Source organism: Microtus ochrogaster, chromosome 2, assembly GCF_000317375.1.
Source record: "Microtus ochrogaster isolate Prairie Vole_2 chromosome 2, MicOch1.0, whole genome shotgun sequence".
In the NCBI taxonomy this organism is placed as follows: Eukaryota; Metazoa; Chordata; class Mammalia; order Rodentia; family Cricetidae; genus Microtus; species Microtus ochrogaster.
Window position 1 is genome coordinate 29,811,829 of NC_022010.1, and position 6,974 is coordinate 29,818,802.

General features: G+C 48.0%; 1 protein-coding gene across 2 annotated transcripts in view; it reads right to left on the reverse strand.

The window, feature by feature from the left end:
- Positions 1 to 2,191, reverse strand: part of Slc7a1 (solute carrier family 7 member 1) — a 69,947-nt gene extending 67,756 nt beyond the window's left edge. For both annotated transcript variants that reach the window (XM_005344718.3, XM_026785069.1), the window contains exon 1: positions 1,514 to 2,191. The gene's annotated coding sequence lies outside the window, so the exon portion shown is untranslated. The remainder of the gene's footprint in view (positions 1 to 1,513) is intronic.
- Between the last annotated feature and the right edge of the window lie 4,783 nt (positions 2,192 to 6,974).

Here is a 6,974-nt window from a genome sequence, read left to right on the forward strand (position 1 = left end):
GGGGGTGGGGGTGACAGATCTACCAAATATGATGACCTTGTATCTTAGAAGAGAAATCCCTAACGGAACCATGTGGTCTTCACACCTTAAATACATACATACATACATACATACATACATACATACATACATACATACATACATAAGGCCCAGTAATTATGGGCCAAGCCCTGTGGCTGTGAGACTCAGCCCCAGTCTCTGAGGTATCTCTGTTCTCTTGTCAACTCTTTGTTTGTTTATTCAAGCCCTGTTCTATATCCTCTAAATTTCACCCTTAGATAAAACATGATCTCAAAACGCTAAACTTTTCAAAGCTGTTTCCATCCAAGGGTTGGCTTTCCCCCTAAATTTCTATTAAGGTCACATGACTTAAACCCTTTTGTTTTAGTGACAGAAGGGCGTGCTCATATAAAAAATAATGATTTCCATTGAAACCAACTAAAAATACCGGGGTGGTTTCCTATTATCTCAACCACACGTGAAGGGCAAGAAATGATAAGAAAATCCCAAGTAAATTACAAACTGACCCCATCACTGCGAGGATATTCAGCCAGAGATAATATTCGGGGTTCTAGGAAAACTTTATTTGCCTTTAGGAAAAATACACCTATGTTTGAAATCCCAGCCGTGTCCTCCAGCACGCGAGAGTATAACCGTGGGTGCTGGGAAATGTAGTTTTTTGGTTTGTTTTGTTTTCCTGACGGCACATGTCTGGCTATCCCAGCACATGTCTGGCTATCTCAACACACCAAGACGTGGACTGGGGCGAGCGACACTGGCACCAGGTTGCTCTGCGGACACGCGTGGCGGGTGACCTGTCCGTGCCCAGGAAGTCTTCCCCTACGCAGAAAGGAACACGCTGAGCACAGGTTGTCTATGGAGCCGGAAGAACTTCCTCCCACTCCACACCATCTGGAAGAACAGTCTGTGCAGGCCGAATCAGGTCACAAGGAAAATCCACCCGAGAAGGAGTCCCTCCAAAGCGACCTCTGAGGACTACGGAAGCGACCTGGAGAGCGGGAATCTCAGGTCTCCGGCTACAGGGGACCTGTCTGGGGGACCTGATGGAGTCCACCCTGCGTGCGGCTCGGCTGACGACACTGCCCCGGACCGCGTGGCGGGGCGGGGTGCCGCGCACCGCGCCATGTAAGGGAAGATCTCCCGGGCAGCGGCGGCTCCGGATGTCACCAGGGGCGGCCAGCGTGGACGAGTTCCCGCGCCCACGTGGAGCCTTCGCACGACCACGCGTGGCCGGACTACCTGGGTCGCTCTGCCCACTCCCTCCCGCTGTTGCATCATACACCACGCCGCGCTTGTAAAGGACCAAGATGGACTCGGAGGAGGCGACCGGAATACGGGTGCCCGCCCCACGCAGCATCCCCGGAGATGGGGAGGTTAAGAAGAACCCTCGACCTGTCTGAGCGGCCACGCGAGGCCCTGGGTTCCCACGCACAGAGAGAGGTGACACAGGCTTTTAGAGCTCCCTGGACATTCACCGGGATCGCGTACTCACCGAGGAGGCGACGGGATGCTGAGCTGGGTAGAAACCGAGGTAAAGAACCGCTCACACCTGCTGGCGGAGGGGATGGCGCGCGCGGGAGGGATCCGAGCCGGTTTCATCAGCCGCGCGCCGCCCTCCGCGGGCCCCGCGGCCACGGCCAGTGATGCGCGTCACCTTCCCGAGCACCAATGAGTGTGCTGCGCGGCCGCGCCCCTGTGGGCGGGGACAGCCGGGACCGGGCTTTCCCCGGCGCTCGCCCTTGGTCCCCAGCAGCTACAACGGTGTTTTGGTCAGAGCTTGTGGGTGACACAGGCTGAGCCGTGCCAGCCCCCGCCTGGGGAGCCACTGACAGCTAACCTTAACAGGGTTCCTGCTTCAAACGATGTGAGACATGAGACATACTTTAAAGAAATTTTAGAACTTGGTTGTAAATCTTCATTTGTCGTTGGACTTCTTTACGGCAGTGTCCTAGCTAACGCCTTAGCCTCGCCCCTGTCAGGGAGGGCCCCAAAGCCCGCTAGCCTCCCTTTGATACAGTACTTCCTCCCTAGGCTAATGGGCCAATGGAGCCAGCTCACTCCGGAGGGACTCACCCCAAGTTTATTACCCCAAACCAGTCTTCATCTCTGGGATTCTTTCTGATCTCTGCTCCAAAAGCAAGAATTACAGTCTATGGGGCTGAAGAGCACTGACTACTCTTTCAGTTCAATGCTCAGCACCCACATGGTGGCTCACAACTGTCTGTAACTCACGCATGCGGAACACTGACATAGGCAGACAAAACTCCAATACAGAAAAAAATGAAGTTTTTTTTTAAAGGGGGGGGCTACATCTATAAAGGCCCAATAATCACGGGACATGGGAGAAGTAAAGAGATATTAACACCTTCATAGCCCCACAGTCTTCGTAGAAAAAAAAATGGATATGTACGTGTTCTCAAGTGTCCTTTATCAGTAATGGGGGTCATCGTCAGTCACAGATGTGATATTCCTGTGGAATTAACGATTTATTAATGTATACTGCCCAGCAGAAAGCTTTAATGAACACATCGAAGGACGTCGATAGCGTAAAAACATTTTGAACAGTGTTTGGGATTATAATAAGGCACCAAGCATGCGTTGTTTTTTTAAAAATATTTATTTATTATGCATATGTGTGTATGTCTGCCGGCCAGAAGAGGGCACCAGACCTCATTACAGATGGTTGTGAGCAACCATGTGGTTGCTGGGAATTGAACTCTGGACCTTTGGAAGAGCAGGCAATGCTCTTAACCACTGAGCCATCTCTCCAGCCCACATGTGTTGTTTTAAAACAGCCAAATGAAGTGTCAATCATGCAAGTGATGATATACCTGCCAATCTTGTAAGGAGGTCTCCTGACTCTTTGGAAAGAAACCTTTACCATCTGACCTCTCTGTGAAGGGTGTCCCATCCTCAGAGGGAAAGCCTCTCACCTATCAAAGCCTGCCAGCTTTGCCTTCAACATCGGATGACTCTGAATTTGATCACTTCATCTACTGTGTGTCCTCCATGAATTATTTCATTACTACTTATAAAAAATTGTGTCCTCTTAAAAATTATTGTCAGTCCTTGTTTAGGACTAAGTTAGTGCACTAGACTTCCACAGAGCAAGCTGAATATCAAAATGGAGTCACTCGCGATAAAAATCCTACATCACCAAACTGAACTAAACTGACTTTTCAAGGAATTAGGGATAGCCAGTTTAGCCTGTCAAAATAGAGAGTTCCCTTTGCTTAAATCCGTTAGCAAAAAGAGCAAGCTGAAGCACCGATAACCAGTTACTTTCCTGGTGCTCCTTCTCCCGCCTCTAGTATGCAGGCAAATTGAATTCTGCGGGCTTTAATTCCTTTCTGTCTGTAAAGCCAGCTTCGCCAGGCAACCCTGGAGGTTAGAAGACAGCTTCAGGCCCCCTGGAACTAGAGTTATAGGCAATCATGGGCTTCTTTGCGGGTACTGGGAAGAGAGCCTCGGAGGAGCAGCTACTGCTGCTGTTAGCCAATGAGCTATCTCTCAAGCCCCTGATCTTTTTTTTTTTTCTTTTTTGTTTTGGTTTTGGGCTTGAAAACTTTACAAATATTCCACATAAAAACCAACCTAGATTCCATCCACCTAGGAGATTTTTAGCACAGGGCTCAGTTCAATGATTCCATTAGGAAGATGACTTTGAGACCAACACGAGGAAGCCCTCGATGACAGGACCCGCCATGGTGTGTGTGGTGGTTTGAATGAAAATGCCCCCCGCCCTCATTGGCACTATTAGGAGGAGTGGCCTTGTTGGAGGAAGTGTGTCACTTAGGGTGGGCTTTGGGGCTTCAGAAGCTCAAGCCAGGCAGAGTGGTTCACTCTCTCTTCTTGCTGCCTGCTGATCCCGATGCAGAACTGCTTAGCTCCTTCTCCAGCACCATGTCTGCCTGAGCACCTCCATGTTTCCCACCATGATGATAATGGACTGACCCTCTGAACTGTAAGCCTCCGCCAATGGAATATTTCCTTATATGAGTTGCTGTGGTCATGGAGTCTCTTCACAGCAACAGGATAGTGACTAAGACAAAGGGACTTCGGGGCAGAAAAAGAAAAAGGATCAGTTTGAAGCAGGTAAACTCAACTGTGGTCCGGGTCACCCAGGAGATGCTGTTTTTCCACCAAATCCCTCTAGTGACTTTTGAAAGGGCTGCCAGCATGTCTGAGCTATGGTAAAGGATGGTTTCTCTCCACAATAGCAATGTGCCATCTCTCAAGAGGAAGGGCTCCGCTCACAATCCGTAGAAGAAAATACAGATATGCAGAAATGATGAGAGCTGCTCAGAGAGGTTTATGTGAGACTGTGTGTGTTTAAATTGCCACAGCAAAAGAAGAAATGCCATAGCGTGTAAAAACAATGGTTAAAAGCAGCCTGAAGCATTCCTAAGACTCAATACTATGTGGCCATAGAAAATAAAGCTCCCAAAGGTTTCTTAACTATATGGAAGCGTTCAGACTATAAAACAACACAATGTTTTATCTGCACTGTAATTCCAACTTTCTATACGAAGTCAGTTTGTTCTAAGAAATGTGTTCTTTGGCTATCGTTGTACAAGACATCACAGCGTGAACCCACTAACACAGCCTCACCAGGTAATATAGCCCTGAGGAACAGTATTATATATGAAGTCCAAGTATTCTTGTGCTACACATGACTGTGTGTGGACATGTTCATGCATATACCCACATATACTACATGTTTATAGGTACATAAATATTGTGTATAGCCAAGATGAAAACACTTCAAAATATGCTACCCCTAAAGAGAGTCTTAATTCTTTTTTTTTTTTTTTTTTTTTTTTTGGTTTTTCGAGACAGGGTTTCTCTGTGGCTTTGGAGCCTGTCCTGGAACTAGCTCTTGTAGACCAGGCTGGTCTAGAACTCACAGAGATCCACCTGCCTCTGCCTCCCGAGTGCTGGGATTAAAGGCGTGCACCACCACCATGTGGTGAGAGTCTTAACTCTTTTTCATAGATTTTTTAATTTTTAAGATTTATTTATTTTTCTGTAGGAGTGAGTGCCTGGAAGACTTTCATGTCCAACACATGTTCCTAAACACAGGGATGCTATATGTCTACTGACATTCAAACCTCGGCCTGGTGACACACACCTTTCATCCCAGCAGTTGGGAGGTGGGGGACTGGAGGCTCTTAGTGAGTTTGGGACTAGTCAGGACTACACAGTGAGACCCTGTCTCAAGGGGGAGAAAAACGAAAAACAGGAAACAAACATGTTGTGGAATATTCCTTTACACTGTGTGATGTGTCACTGCGTTTGGTTTAATCAAAAGCTAAATGGCCAATAGCTAGGCAGGAGGTTTAGCAGGGACCTCTAGACAAAGAGTAGCCAGGGAGGCAGAGAGGAAACAGGACAGGTAGTACAGGATGGAGGTAAGCAAACCATGTAAAAGAACGTAGAGAAAAAGATATGGGTTAATTTAAAGTATAAGAACTAGTTAGGAACAAGCCTAACCTAAGGCTGAGTTATCATCATTAACAATAAGTCTCTGCATCTTTCTTTTTTTGTGAGCTGGTGACCCAAAGAAAAATGTGTCTGCACAAACAAGTCACTCAGTGGAGGGCTGGCTCCCCCGCTAAGAGCAAGCAGTTGCAAGAAGACCCCAGTTCGTTCTCAGCATCCGTGTCAGGTGGCTCCCTAACTGCCTGGAACTCCAGCTCCAATGAGCCCAACTCCCATGTGCACACACTCACACACGGACACATAAACACATATGCACAATTTAAAATGGAGGGGAGAAATCCTTAAGCAACATAGGAACACATTCTAAAATATTTAGTGAGATAAAGACAGCCATTATGAAAAGCCCTAAGAAATCTTACTGGTGTCCGTAGGAAAGATTTGGAAATGAAGGAAAGTGGAGGCAGGGAGGGGGCCTCCCTCCCTTGTGAGAGAACAGAAGGCAGCTGTCTTGGAGTCAATGAGAGAAGACCCCAAAGAAAGCAACCCCACAGACCCTTTGGCCTTGAACTCTCGGACTCTAGAACCCTGAGGTTATTGGTGATATCGGTATGTTCACTCCCAGTCTGTGGGGTTTGTCATGATAGCCCAAGGAAGCTAACGTGGTGGAAGTCATATTTAAGAGGAGGGTGGACAGTCAAAGCCAAAGTAGACATGAGCAGCACCTCTTGGGGCTTAACACGGCTTCATAGTCTGGCCGAGCCCAAGCCACCAAAGTCATAGGTCACAGAGACAGTCAAGCCCCCATACTGAACACCACTCTATGCTATCTAACACTTTTTCCTTTCCTTTCTTTTTTTTATCTGTAGGTTTTTTGATTCAGGGTCTCGCTGTGTAGCCTTGGCCATCCTGGAACTCACTCTGTAGACCAGGCTGGCCTCAAACTAACAGAGATCGTCCTGTCTCTGCCTCTCAAGTGCTGGGATTAAAGACCTGCGCCACCACCCCCTGGCTCCATTCACTTTTGTTTTAAATCAATTTGTGCCTTTGGGATTTTTCCTACAGTTGTTGTTCCCCTTCTAGGCCCACATATCCAAAAGGAAAGATGGGGGAGCCACGGAGAAGCTCCCCACCACCCCTGGCCTGGATCATTTCTCACTGGGTAGATGTGCTGCCAAGCCAAGCACCGCTCTTACTCTGTACAGACAGGAGCACAATGCTATCAGCCCAGAGTCTGCTGCCTCTTGTGCTCTGCGGAGTTGGAGAAATGAAACGTTTGGCATCGAGCAGGCGTGGGTGTGAAACTGGACGTCAGTACTAATCAAATGGCAGACCTCGGTCAAGTTACTTAAGCCATAAAGGAAGACAACAGTTTTCCCATTTGACCCTACTGACGATAGTGTGTACGAAGCCAGGTCAACAGCATGAGCTCTGACCCACCCTCTTTGTGGTATCTCTTCTCTCCCTTGCCAGAAGGCAGGGGATCAGGACCCAGGCCTCCATCTCTGTCCCCA